The 15397-nt window shown below is 41.4% G+C and overlaps 1 protein-coding gene across 8 annotated transcripts in view; it reads right to left on the bottom strand.

Moving 5' to 3' along the window:
• Nucleotides 1–15397, bottom strand: part of MAB21L3 (mab-21 like 3) — a 145164-nt gene that overhangs the window by 99011 nt on the left and 30756 nt on the right. The gene's annotated exons all lie outside the window — the stretch shown is intronic.

Genomic DNA, 15397 nt, shown 5'->3' on the forward strand with positions numbered 1-15397 from the left:
TTCTTCTATTTGTAATTCAAAATTCCCTTCGCATGATATCAAGTGCTCCAGAATATTTCAGAACCTTCTTCTCTTTGGCTTACCACTGGCCGGTCAGTCCAAACTCAGTGTTTCACCAACAGAACCTGAGCCTCTCTCTCACTGAATTTCCTACGGTGCGGAGTTCTCTCTCCACCTCATTTTCGGTTTCACCAGAGTCCTCTTGTTTTTGGCCTTACTCTGCTTCACTGTAATCATTAACTCAGGATTCCAATTGCTCTGGTGGGGCCTCTCCTAGAGTTCTAAGTTTCCCCCAGAGGTATGTCATCAGATGCACAAACTTGCTTTGCCTCCCTCTGTCTGTGGCTGTGGCTGCCCTCCCTCTGTGGCTCCAGCACTGCCACTGTTCAAAATGTTGAAACTGTAATTCTTCTCTCGCTAGGGCTCAGTGATGCCTCCCAGATGCATCATTGGGGCCAGGGAGAAGGAAGCAGTCTGTGCTCAGGGTGGATTACTACATTCTAGTTTTACCTGGGTGCCGTTCCTGGCAAATAGGGGTTCTGGAAACACAACCAGTGCCTGACTCCCTAAGATACTTCCTCGTAGGCAAAGGCTCCAATATATAGGGCAGTCCCACAGTGCAGGATCTCGGACAGGTTGGCAAAGAGGACCTTTCTTTGTAGATATAAATCTCTGGCTACGTGACTTTTGGATTAGCAAATATTTATTGAGCAACAGTCTGCCTAAGGCACTTTGTTGGGCCACAGAAACGGACTCAAAGTTAACTCAGATTCTCCTCCTTTTTCGGGAAATAAATATCCTCATTTCTCATGACTCATACCAAATGCAAGCATGAACATGTAAACCAGCTTTGGCCCAATTTCTATTGTGAGGACCAAGAAATTATTTTTCAAGTCAGTTTCACAAGGTATTCAAAACCCTAAACCATCCATATGAAAGCCCTAGGAAGATAACGTCATCCTTGATTCACCAGCAGAGGCGTTTGCTATTGATTTACTTACCTAATGGCTGGGATTTTCATTCCAAGGAGAAGAGCTGGCTTGATCCAAATCAATCTTATATATACAAATTTGTTAAAGTTCATCAAGGTCACAAACTCTGACTTATTCTTTCAAAAATTCCATTAATTCCAGGGTGACCCAAATCTGTTCAAAGGACCACATGGAGACAATTGTCCATGCTGTGAGGATGCCCTCAGCAGTGAAGAAGACAATGAGTGACGCTGTTTTGTATCCCCGCTGTGGTCCAGTACCTAATACATAAACCCTGTCTGTACTCTATCCCCATAGTGGTCTAGTACCTAACACATAACTGTCCCTCAATAGTGTTGAATATTTGATTGCATTAAACATGAAAGTGACAGTCTCATATATAAGATATTTGGTGATGTGTAAGATCACTTTGTAAGTTATAAGATTAATTTCATACATGCACCTGTGATCCTTTAAGTTACTATCATCTATCATAGAAAGGCCTGATATAAAAGAATTTAGCATAGTACGTGGCACATGGTAGGATCTCAATAAACATTTGTTTTCATACTCCATTTTCTTTGCTGGGGAGGGGACCCTTTCTTTTAATGGATGCGAGTCATTGTCCTGGTCCTATCTTATGGTAAGATCTTTCATTGGGTTGGTCTTCAAAGTTCCATCAAAATGCTAGTCTCCTTTTCTGTCATATCAGAAATGGCAACTGAGATAGTCTGAACTTGATCTTTGTCTAGTTTCAGAGGTAGAAGATCCCAAAGTGAAAGGCCTACATGGATCAGGCAGGTAATAAAATAAATCAGGATAGAGTAGAACAATGGAAAGGGGTGGGGCCTATGATGGCTCAAGACTATATTCCCTATCTAGGGAGGATACTCGTGTGTGTGTGTGTGTGTGTGTGTGTGTGTGTGTGTGTTTAAACAACACTGTACTATCAAATTCTGGACAATATAAAACCCACCCCAGCACACCATACTCCTGCAATACTAAAATCATTGCAGTCCCCTAAAAAATCCTTGATATCTTCTCTGGCCCTTACGTAGGCCATGGTCTCTGCTTGGGTACTCTTCCCTACCTCCTTCCCCCTTCACTAGACCAACTCATATGCAGACCTTCTCTAATTCTCAAGGCTGAATAGGGGACTCTATGCAGGGCTCCTAGACCAATTGCTGGTTTACTTTATCACTTGTTGCACTGTATGCTCCTTGAAGGCAAAGTACTTGGCATAGAGTAGGTACTCAAAAAATATCTGCAGGATGAATGAATGCATGCATGAGTAAATAAATGAATACATGAAGGTGGCCCCTTTTCTCATTCTTCGGTCTAATCCCATCCTATCTATAGGCACAAGATAAAGTGTGAAAATAAAAGGTAAGTAATAAAGGTTCATTGGTTCACTTGGGAACACAATTAACAAAAGTAGAAAGGGAGTCAGATAATGACCCATTTATTTATTTAGTTTATTTATTTTGAGAGAGAGAAAGAGAGAGAGAGATCGAGAGCAGGGAAGTGGCAGAGAGAGAGGGAGAGAGAGAATCTCAAGCAGGTTCCACACCATCAGCACAGAGCGCGACATGGGGCTCAAACCCATAAACTGTCAGATCATGGCCTGAGCCGAAACCAAGAGTCAGCCATTTAACCAACTGAGCCGCCCAGGTGCCCCAGATAATGACCTTTTAAAAAGCTGACTTCGGGGCGCCTGGGTGGCTCAGTCGGTTAAGCATTCACCTTCGGCTCAGGTCATGATCTCAGGGTCTGTGAGTTCAAGCCCCGCATGGAGGTCTGTGCTGACAGCTCAGAGCCTGGAGCCTGCTTTGGATTCTGTGTCTCCCTCTCTCTCTGTCCCTCCCACGCTTGCACTCTGTCTCTCTCTGTCTCTCAAAAATAAACATTAAAAAAAATTTTTTTAAATAAATAAATAAGTAAAAAGCTGACTTCAACTCAGCAAGAGCAGAGCAACAGGGTAAGATAGGTTTGCACCTGAAAGAAGCCATTATTCTTAGCGTATAACTGTCAGTACTGCTGTAAAACAGCCGGATAATTAGAAGATGCATGTGGGTCTTGGAATCCAAACACCCATGTGTCTTTGTAAAAGTAATGGCTCCATCTGGCCATGTCAATAAAGAGTGCATTATTTCTTAGCTGCAATTATTATCCTAATACATCCAGAAAAAGGAAAAGTCTTCCAACATCAGCCTGAAGGGAGAAAACATATGTTTGCTTTACACCAATGACTCTACCACTTGTATCGCCTGGGATCAAAAGAAATAATGAGGGGCGCCTGGGTGGCTCAGTCGGTTAAGCATCCGACTCTTGATCTCAGCTCAGGTCATGATCTCGCAGGTTAGTGGGTCTGAGCCCCACATTGGGCTCTGTGCTGACAGTGCGGAGCCTGCTTAGGATTCTGTCTCTCCCTCCCTCTCTCTCTGCCCCTCCCCCACTCGTTCTTTCTCTTTCTCTCTGTCACCCAAAACAAGTAAGTAATCTTAAAAAAAAAAAAAAAAGGAAACAATGAGAAATAATTAGTGTTGTCAACACCAGCTTTCCATGCAGCAAAGATAACCTATTTTAGTTACACAATAGTTTGTATTAAATGATCCCAGTTTGGGCTAGGGGAAAGGAAAGGAGACTATCTCAAGCTGTTACTATCTGTCTGTGTCCATGCATCTATATATCTGTGCACTGGAATGTCATTCTGGATTTTCCTCATTCAAAGCACCCATGCTGAAAGGTAACCCAGAAACTTATTTTTAACAGAGACCAGTTGTTGATGTAATAAAACTCCCACTGTGGGTTAGATGACAATTTATTTTCAAATTAAATAGTAAAAAATGTTTCCATTTTCCTATCTCCCTACCTGGTAAGCAGGGTTGTATTTTCACTTAAAACTTTTCCTTAAGTCAGGGTACAACCCCCTTCCCTCTGCTCTGGGTCATGTGAGGCTGGCATGCTTTTCAGTTGCCACACTGAGGAACATGCAGAGAGTGAGGGAAGTATTTAAGAAAGAAGACATTTGGTTTTACTAAGTGGTTACACCATGAAATTAACTGGTAAGTTTATCGATCTGTTCAGCTCAGTTTCTGTGATGTGTGACCTAGGAGGTGGCAGGAAATAGGTAATAGGAGGAACGGGATCGCTGCTAGTTCTTGGGCACACAGTGAACTGCTTTCCCCCATCCACCCTTTATTGTTCATGACAGAGGACAATTATTTCTATTTTTTGTTTGTGGGTTGGTTTTTCAGTTAAAAGAGACCCAGAGAGAAGATATATAGACACAGAGATCAATGGAACAAAACAGAAACTCCAGAAATAGATTTATGTAAATACAGCCAGCCATTTGACCCTTGACAAAGCATAAACACCATTCAGTCGAGGAAAGATAATTCTTTTCAACTAATGGGTATTGGAACAATAAGTCATCCATAAGGGAAGAAAGAAACCTTAATAAAAAGTTCACACCTTGCAAAAGGAAAGATTAACTCAAAATGGATCATACGTCTAAATGATAAACAAAGCAATAAAGGTTTTAGAAGAAACATACGATAAATTCTTGCGACATGGAGTTAGGCAAAGAGATCTTAGAAATGACACCAAATAGATGATCCATAAAAAAAAAAAAAAAGGATAAACTAGACTTCATCAAATTTAAAACCTTTTGTTCTTCCAAAGAGAATGAAGAGACAAGCTGTGGACAAGGAGAATATATCTGAAAACTACCTATCCCACAGTGGACTTACATCCAGAATATACAAAGAGTTCTCAAACTCAACAGTAAAAAAGCAAATAACACAATTAAAAAAATGGGTAAGGGACTAAAAGAGACACTTCACCAAGGAGCATATAAGGATGACAAGCGCATGAAAAACTAGTCGACATCATCAACTATTAGAAGCATGCAAATTAAAAATACATAAGATACCATTACTTACATACCTATTTGAATGGCTAAAAAGAATACAATTCCAAGTGCTGACAAGTACACAGGCAACTGCAACACCATACATTTCTGATGGGAATGTGAAATGGTACAGCTACCCTGGAAAATGATCTGGTAATTTCTCACACGGTTAAATATCAATTTCACCCCCAACAATCCCACTGCTAGGTGTATAGCCCAGCGAAATGAAAACTTGGTTTATATAAAAACCTGTAGGTGAACATTTACAGCAATTATATTTGAGAGTCAAAAGCTGGATAGCACCCCAAAGCTCTTCAACAGGTGAATGGCTAAATAAACTATGTGACCTCCACACCATAGACCATTATGCAACAATAAAAATCCACAAACTATTGGTACACATAACACAGATGAATCTTAAAAATGCTGAGTGAGAGAACCCAATACCAAAAGGTGACATACCATATGATCCTATTTTTTTTGGCATTCTCAAAAATCCTCAAAGAAAGATCAAGCTATAATGGTGGAGAACAGATCAGTGGTTGACAGTGTGTTTGGGGTGAGGCGAGGATGTGACGACAAGCAGACGGCTGAGGGAACTTTTTGGGATGGGGGAACCGTTCTGTATCCCAATGTTGGTGGGGTTTTCATGAATCCATATATGTGTTAAAATTCATAGAAATTTTCACCAAAAAAGTGTTACCACAGATAATTTTTTTTTAATTTATTTTGAGAGAGAGAGAAAGCACGCTCATGCCAGTGATCAGGGTAGGGGCAGAGAGAGAGGGAGAGAGAGAATCCCAAGCAGGCTCCACACCATCAGTGCAGAGCTGGATGTGGGGCTCAATCTCACAAACCGTGAGATCATGACCTGAGCCCAAACCAAGAGTCAGACACTCAAGTGACTGAGCCACCCAGGCTCCCCACCATAGATCATTTTAAAATAAAGCAACCCAATGATATTGATTGTAATGAAAATAAAATCAAGTTACCAGATTTCTCAGAATATATTCTGTGTTATTTTATTGAAAAAAATTAAGTATTGTTAAAAGTAATTGAATACTGCCTTTTTAAAAAAAAAAAGACCTTTTTTTTAAGAGAGTTTTAGGTTCACAGAAAAGTTGAGAGGAAGGAAAAGAAATTTCCCATGTACCCCATACCTCCCACACATGCACAGCCTCCCCCATTACCAACACCTGCCACCAGATTATTACATTTGTGCAGCTGATGAACCTCATTATCACTCAAAGTTCGTTATCACCCAAAGAGTGCTATCTCTTCAGTGTTGTTGAATTTGATTTTGCTGATTTTTAAATTTTTTAGTTGTTGACCTAGGGTTTTACAACTAATTCAAATCTACCTTCAAATAACACGGTACCACTTAACAGGTGGTCTGAGTACCTTACAATAACAAAATAATCTTGACTCCTTCCTCCCATCCCATCTATCCCTGCTGTCATTGCTATCATTCATTTTACTCGTATACAAGAATACGTAAGTAGTAATATACATCCAATACGCATAAGCATACACAATTGAATACACTATTTTTTTGAACAAACCATTTTCTGTTAACTCAATTCATAAGAAAAATAAAAGTTTTAACCAATACTGTTAAAATGTCCATACTACCCAAAGCAATCTACACATTTCATGCAATCCTTATCAAAATACCAACAGCGTTTTTCACAGAACTAGAACAATTTTAAAATTTGTACAGACCCACAAAAGACCCCAAATAGCCACAATAATCTTGAAAAAGAAAAGCAAAGCTGGAGACATCACAATTCCAGACTTAAGTTGTATTACAAAGCTGTAGTCATTAAAAAGTATGGTACTGGCACAAAAACAGATACGTCGATCAGCAGAACAGAAAGAAAAACCCAGAAATGAACCCACGATTATATGGCCAATTAATCTTCCGCAAAGCAGGAAAGAACATCTAATGGGAAAGACTGTCTCTTGAACAAATAGTGTTGGGAAAACTAGACAGCTACGTGCAAAAGAATGAAACAGGACCAGTCTCTTTTACCATACATAGAAACAAACTCAAAATGGATTAAAGACCTAATTGTGAGACCTGAAACCATAAAAGCCCTTGAAGAGAGCACAGGCAGTAATTTCTCTGACACTGGCCATAGCATTGGTCTCCTGAAGCAAGGGAAAGAAAAGTAAAAATAAACTATTGGGGGCACCTGGGTGGCTCATCAGTTAAGCATTTGATTCTTGATTTTAGCTCAGGTCATGATCTCACAGGTTTGTGGGCTCTATCTGCACTGATGGCATGGAGCCTGCTTGGAATTCTCTCCCTCTCTCTCTCTCCCTCTCTCTGCCCCTCCCTTGCTTGTGTGTGCACACATGCTCTCTCTCAAATAAACTTAAAAAAAAAACTAAAAACATAAACTACTGGGACTACATCAAAAAGCTTCTGCACAGCAAAGGAAATAATCAATAAAACTAAAAGGCAACCTATGGAATAGGAGAAGATATTTACAAATGACATATTTGATAAAGGGTTAGTATCGAAAATATAGAAAGAACTTATACAAGTCAACACCCAAAAACAAATAATTCAATTAAAAAATGGGCAGATGACATAAATAGACATGTCTCCAAAGAAGACATCAGGGAAATACAAAACTACATGAGATATCACCTCACACTTGTCAGAATGGCTAAAATCAACAACAGAAGAAAAACGGGTGTTGGCGAGGATGTGGAGAAAGGGGAACCCTCTTGCACTCTTGCTAGGAATGCAAACTGGTGTAGCTACTATGGAAAACAGTAGGGAGGATCTTCAAAAATTAAAAAAAAATTTTTTTTTCAACATTTATTTATTTTTGGGACAGAGACAGAGCATGAACGGGAGAGGGGCAGAGAGAGAGGGAGACACAGAATCGGAAACAGGCTCCAGGCTCTGAGCCATCAGCCCAGAGCCTGACGCGGGGCTCGAACTCACGGACCGCGAGATCGTGACCTGGCTGAAGTCGGACGCTTAACCGACTGCGCCACCCAGGAGCCCCTTCAAAAATTTTTAAATAGAACCACTTTACGATTCAGCAATCGCACCACTAGGTATTTACCTGAAGAATAGAAAAATACTAATTCAAAGGGATATGTGCACCCCAAAGTTTACAGCAGCATTATTTACAATAGCGAAGACATAGAAGTAGCCCAAGTGTCCATCGATTGATGAATGGAAAGAGAAGATATGGTAGCATACACAATGGAATATTATTCAACCATAAAAGTGAATGAAATCTTGCAATTTGCAACGATGTGGATGGAGCTAGAGCATTATGCTAAGCAAAATAAGTCAGAGAAAGACAAATAGCATATGATTTCACTCATGTGGAATTTAAGAAACAAAACAAATGATCACAGGGGAAAAAAAGAGACAAACCAAGGTACAGACTAGTAACTATACAGACTGATGGTTACCAGAGAAGGTGGGAGATGGGTAAAATCGGTGATGGGGATTAAGGAGTGCACTTATGGTGATGAACACTGGGTGGTGTATGTAAGTGTTCAATCGCAATACTGTAGAGCTGAAATTGATATTACATTGTCTGTTACCTAACCGGAATTTAAATAAAAACCTAAAAAAATTGGAAACAAAAAGAAAAGAAAGTGAAAAGTTTTTATTTTACCTTCTTCAATCCTCTTTTTTCTTAATGTAGATCCAAGTCTCTGACCTATATTCTTTTCCTTCTCTAAAGAACCTCTTTTACCATTTCTTGCCAGGCAAGTCTACTTGGCAGTGTATCCTCTCAATTTCTGTTGGTCTGAGAATGTGTTTCTTCTTCACTTTTGAAGGATAATTTCATAGGGTACAGAACACTAGGTTGGTGGTTTCTATTCTCCCAATGCTTTTAATACTTCACCCCACCTTTCTTTGTTTGCATTATTTCTTTTTTAAAAAAAATTTTTAAATGTTCATTTATTTTTGAGAGAGAGAGAGAGAGACAGAGAGAGAGAGAGAGAGAATGATATCAGGGAGGGGCAGAGAGAGAGAGAGGGAGGCACAGAATCCGAAGCAGGCTCCAGGCCCTGAGCTGTCAGCGCAGAGCCTGACACGGGGCTCAAACCCACGAGCTGTGAGATCATCACCTGAGCTGAAGTCGGACACTTAACTGAGTCACCCAGGCACCCCTGTTTGCAACATTTTTGAGAAGTCAGAGATAATTCTTACCTTTGTTCCTCTGTAGATCGGTGTTTTTTTCCCTTCTTGAAGGATTTTTTTCATTATCTTTGATTTTCCTGTTATTTAAATATGCTATGCCTAGATGCAGTTTTTGATTGGTTTGGTTTGCTTTGGTTGGCATTTGACACTGAACAGACTTGGTGTTCTCTGACAATCCTGGATCTGTGTTGGGGCCACTGCCATTTAATTGGGAGGATTCTCAGTATCGTTGTTTCAAATATCTCTTCCGCTTGTTCTCTGTTTCTTCTGGTGGTCTCATTGCATATATGCTTACCTTTTGTGTTTGTCCTACGGTCGTTAGGTGTTTTGTTCTGTGTTTTACGATCTTTGTTCTCTTTGTTTTTCAGTTTCAGAGATTTCTGTTGAGATAGCGTGACACTCACAGATTCTCTCCTCGGTGTGTTCAGCCTATCATAAGCACCTCAGAGTTAAGTCTTCATTTCCCTTTACGTGGTTTTTGTCTCTGGCATTTCTTTTTGGTTCTTTCTCGGGATTTCACCTCTACATACACTGCTTATCGGTTCGCATATGCTGTCTCCTTTATCCACTAAAGCCCTTTACATATTAACCACAGTTGTTTGTAACTTCCTATCTAACATTTCCAACATCCCTTGTCACGTCTGATGCTAACTGTGATTTTTGTCTTTTCATATGCCTTGTACATTTTCCTTGACAGTTGGACATTCTGGGTAAAAGAAACTGCTGGAAATAGGCCTGAAGTAAGGTGATGCTGGGACATGGGATGGGGGGGGGGGTGTTAGTGGTGGGAGGGGGATGAGGAGCCTTCCCTAGTCCCATGATTAGGGTTGCAGACTTTTAGTGAGTCTGTGCCCCTGGACTGTGAACTTTTATTAGTGTTCCTCCATTTTCTCTTCTCTCCTAAAGTGAGATAGGAGTTGGCTATTTTTCCTTCTTCCCCATGGAGGGTTAAAGCTGACTGGGGGTGAGAATTTCCCTTCTCTCAAGTCAGTTTTGGTAAGTCCCCTGCAGCTTTGGCTTTGGTTAACTAGTTTCTGCTAAAGGCAGGCCTTTTCAGAAAGAACAGCTTGCTTGGGTATATTTAAAAATGGTTCCTTCTCCCTCCCTCGCAGGAAGCGCCAGGATATTTTTTTCTGGTAATTACTGTGAGGATCTGGTAGAGAGCCGAGAGGTAAATCTCACAAAATTGTGGAGACCTCTCATGACTGGGCCCCTGGAGTTTTTATCTCAGAATTCTCCGCACTGAACCTCTAGCAATGTGCCCCACCACCCTGCCGCTGATTCCCAAGGGGGATTCTTTCTCTGTGTTTCTGCTCTGCTAAGCAGGGGCGCTCTGTATTCACCTCGCTCTTCAATTTGGAGGGCAGTGGTCTGCCTGTGGCATGTTCTCGCTTACGAATCCGAGAAGAGTTGTTGATTTTTCAGTCTGTTCAGCGTTTTACTACTTAGGACGGCGTGGCGACTCCCAAGCTCCTTACGTGTGGAATAAGAGACCAGATGTCCAATAGTGTCTGTTTAGAACTCTCATTGTTAGATCTCATATACTAATTATTAAAATGCCAGTGATGGTTTTAAACTTTAAAATCAGACAGCTAACAAGTCAGATTGAAATAATTAAGTCTAATATTATGAGTGAAAGATCAGGAGGGTCATTCTGGACATGTGTATGTCCTATTACTACCTTGGACAGTGGCCTTTCTGAATAATACATTTTAATAACCAGGTGTACTGGAATTTTTTGAAGAGTGTGTAGGAGGAAGGAGAGGGGGGAGAAAAATACAAAATGAAGTTGACAGTTGTTATTTTGGGATGGTGGAATAATTATGGGCTTTTTTGGTGTGAATTTGTTTTTATATATTTTCTACAATGAGTATATGTTATTTATAATCAGAAAAAAAGGTGTAAATGCTACAAATGCTATGTAAAATAAAACACTCATTTTTTTAAATTTTATTTTTATTTTAGAGAGAGAGCGAGCAGGGGAGAGTGGCAGAAGGACAGAGAGAGAGAGAGAAAGAAAGAGAATCCCAAGCAGGCTCCACACTGAGCACAGAGCCTGATGAGGGGTTCGATCTCACAAACCATGGGATCATGACCAGAGCCAAAATCAAAAAGTCAGCATCGCAACCTACTGAGCCATCCGGGTGCCCCTAAAACACTCATTTCTTGATACTTTCTTTATATTTGCTTTCTAGTTTTGCCAATATTATTCTGCATAATTAGAAAACAGATTCAGGATACCCGAGTGGCTCAGCCGGTTAAGCATTTGACTTCAGCTCAGGTCATGATCTCACGGTTCATGGGTTCAAGCCCAGTGTCGCGCTCTGTGCTGACAGCTCAGAGCCTGGAGCCTGCTTTGGATTCTGTGTCTCCCTCTCTCTGCCCCTCCCCAGCTCACTCTCTGTTTCTCTCCAAAAAATAAATTAAAACAAAATTAAAACAAAAAAAATAGATTCAATTTTGTAAAAGTTTTAAAGTAGGGAAATATTGGCACAACTGTAAAGTACATATTTCTGTGCTGATTTTCTTTATTAAGATGTATCATGCTGAGGCAGGAAAGATATAAAAAAAAACGTAAAAATATATGTATGTCGGAGGCTTAAGAGAACATTCGTAAATCATTTTGTAGTACACCTCTATCTTTCAAGGTAGCTATACAATTTCAAGGGCAAGCATCTGACAGAAATAGTTGCAAGTACATTGGAAAATAAAAGGATCTTCAGGGGTGCGTGGGTGGCTCAGTCTGACTTCAGCTCAGGTCATGATCTCATGGTTTGTGGGTTCAAGCCCCACATCAGGCTCTGTGCTGACAGCTCGGAGCCTGGAGCCTGCTTCAGATTCTGTGTCTCCCTCTCTCTCTCTGCCCCTACCCCACTTGCACTCTGCCTCTCTCTCTCTCTCTCTCTCTCTCTCAAAAATAAATGAACATAAAAAATTTTTTTAAAGAATCTTCAGACCACACAGTCAAACTCATCGTGCTCTGCTGGGTACCAACAATGCAAAGATCCTACTGATTCCATAGGCTCCTTCCTTAGGTAAAGTTTGAAAGTCAAAGCCAAAGTATAAAGAATGATGTCATCAGCCCTGTCCTGATGGGGCATGTCCCAGCTGGCCCAGACAGAAATTGCTGCAGGGAATCATGGAGAGGAAGGCTGAGAGCACACTGAGGAGGTGAGAGCTATGAAAGGAAGGTGGGAGGGACTATCTTAAGCCAGGGATACCATCCCGGCACTGGCATAGAGACATTGTCGGGGACCGTGGTCAGAGAAGTCAATCTGGAGGATGCCTGACTAGTCTGGAGAGATTACATAAGGCACTGAATTCAAAGCTAAGATATTTTTATTTTTCTTTGTAGGCAGTGGAGAGCCTTTGAAGGATTTTGAACAATACATTGATATGATAGAGATTGTTCTTTTGGGGCGTTTGGATGGCTCAGTCGGTTAAGCATCTGACTTCGGCTCAGGTCATGACCTCAAGGTTCATGAGTTCGAGCCCCGCATCAGGCTCTGTGCTGACGGCTTGGAGCCTGGAGTCTGCTTTGGATCGTGTCTCCCTCTCTGTCTGCCTCTCCCCTGCTGGCTCTCTGTCTGTCTGTCTCTCAAAAAATAAATAATAACATTAAAAAGAATTTTAAAAAATTGTTCTTTAAAGTGACTTACTTTGCAACTAGTTGTCTGTGGGATTATCCACCTCTACTAGCCAGTTAGCCTTGCAGGCAGAGATTGTGTGTCTGGTTCGCTGTTGTCATGGGACTCGGAACTGATACTACACACTTCAACACCCTCTGTGCAAATCGGAGAAGGGTGGCCCCTTCCCTGGTCCTGCAAAGCTAATGTATGGTGAGCTGGCCACACCTGCATTAGCAAGATCTTCCAGGCAGAAGCAGTCCACACAAGGCTTCACGGGTTGGTGTGAAGAGCTAGATTTCAGTCCCACTCGCCCCTCCCTCAGGTATCCTTGTGCAGTAGACCACCTAGCATTAGCTGAAGACACTGAGAAGCTACACGCAGGGGCTAGTTCAGAAGTGATCCCACTAGGCAGTGAACCAGGCTAATGGCAGTGGGGTTAGAAAGAAGAGGAGGGGTCTAAGTGGCACGTACACTCTCCAACACTTTGACTGGAAGGCTGCTCTGAGAGATCCTGGGTAGTATGTGTCATAAGCACGGGCCTTTCTTAAAAATTTACTCCATTCAGCTCCTCAGTGACGCCTCTACCAGCAAACTCTGTTTTCAAAGTCTTGTGTGAAGGCGAAGGCTTCTCCATAGATTGGCCCTAGTCTCCTCTAGTCTCATTTGGGGGTGTTCAAGCATGAGAGATTACTCAGGAAGCTTTGGTTTTTCTTGAGTTAATAGTACTTACACATACCTGTCCTCCTGCTGTCTTAGAAAGAAGCTGTGAAGAATGTTGAACAACTGGTTGGCAATAATATTCTGGTGGTGGAAAGGACAGGGTGGGGGTGGGGAGAGAGGTTATTTCTCTTATGAGTTTCTGGTCATGAAGACCACTTCTATCAAAGTGAGGCCCACCCGAACCCCAGACCACTCAAAGTCTACTATCCCAGAATCACTTGTTTGCCTTGTGGCATTTCTGGTGGTTCCATCCTGCTCTCTTTCACTGGTGCTTCCTCTTTCACTGAACATCTCTTTGCCAGAGTTCCTTCTGGCATGGTCTTGTGTTTTGTTCTTCACTTACTTTACATGTCCACTCAGCGGTCCTATCCACTCCCATGATGCCCCAAATGTCCCACTGCCGTGACTCCCACTGATGATCTCCAGCTCATGCCTCTCTTCCAAACACTAGACCTTATAGCATCTTGATCATTTGACATTGCCTTCTAGATTTCTTTTTTTTTTTTAATTTTTTTTTTCAACGTTTATTTATTTTTGGGAGAGAGACAGAGCATGAACGGGGGAGGGGCAGAGAGAGAAGGAGACACAGAATCGGAAACAGGCTCCAGGCTCTGAGCCATCAGCCCAGAGCCTGACGCGGGGCTCGAACTCACGGACTGCGAGATCGTGATCTGGCTGAAGTCGGACGCTCAACCGACTGCGCCACCCAGGCGCCCCGCCTTCTAGATTTCTTGAAGATTTCTTAAAATCAACATAACCAAAACCGAACTGATTACTTTTCATGTTTCATCATAAAAGTAATATATTCTCATAGTAACAAGTGAGACCATTTGAAATATGAATATAAAAAGGAAAAAGGAATCTTTACATCACTACTACATTTGTACATGCATATCATTTATGTTCGTTTCTGGTGTTTCTTAAAAAAAAAAAAAAAAAAAAAAGACTACATACACTCTCTCTGCATCTTGCCCCCTAACAGTGTAGTGTAGAAATTCCCACCCCCTTTCCCTACCACATTTACAAGTATAGACAGGATTCACTCTTTAAATAGCTGTATAGTAGTCCATGGTGTAAGTGTGCAAGGGTTTACTCCACTTCTCTTTTTTTTTTAACTTTTTAATGTTTATTTCTTTTTGAGAGAGAGGCAGAGAGACAGAGACAGAATGTGAGTGGGGAGGGACGGAGAGAGAGGGAGACACAGAATCTGAAGCAGGCTCCAAGCTCTGAGCTGTCAGCACAGAGCCCGACGTGGGGCTCGAACCCAGACCGTGAGATCATGAACTGAGCCGAGGTCGGATGCTTAACCAACTGAGCCACCTGGGTGCCTCAGGTTTACTCTACTTCTGGTGGACATTTCCCTTGTTTTGAGGTTTCCCTGAAAACAATTCATCTGCAATTCATCTATATCTTTCAGTAGTCTAGAATGGCTTAAGTAATATAAGAAACATCTTTTCTTCAAACCTTACATACAACTCAGCTGCCAAAGCATTCTGGCCTGGTCTGGTCCTTTTAAAAGGAAAAAATCTCCATTTTGAACATCTCCCAAGGCTACTGATATGTTTAATTTTTCTGCCTCTTCTAGGGTCAGTGTTGGCAGTTTACATTTGACTCAAAACGGGAAGGAAAGGAAAAATAAAATAAGATAAAAACAGAGACGGGGGACAAACCATAAGAGACTCTTAAGTAGAACAAACAGGGTTGCTGGAGGGGAGGTGGGGGAGGATGGGCTAAATGGGTGATGGGCACTGAGGAGGGCACTTGTTGGGATGAGCACTGGGTGACATATGTAAGTGATGAATCACTAAATTCTACTCCTGAAACCAATATTACACTAAATGTTAACTAACTCGAACCTAAATTAAAAAAAAAATCATCCATTCCATCCATTTTCAAGTTTACTGCCACAGACTTTTATATAATAGTGTTCCTTTATGATCGTTTTCATCTCTTTCATACTAAATTCTTGACATTTCTCTCA

The sequence above is a fragment of the Prionailurus viverrinus genome, chromosome C1 (assembly GCF_022837055.1).
Source record: "Prionailurus viverrinus isolate Anna chromosome C1, UM_Priviv_1.0, whole genome shotgun sequence".
Taxonomy (NCBI): domain Eukaryota; kingdom Metazoa; phylum Chordata; class Mammalia; order Carnivora; family Felidae; genus Prionailurus; species Prionailurus viverrinus.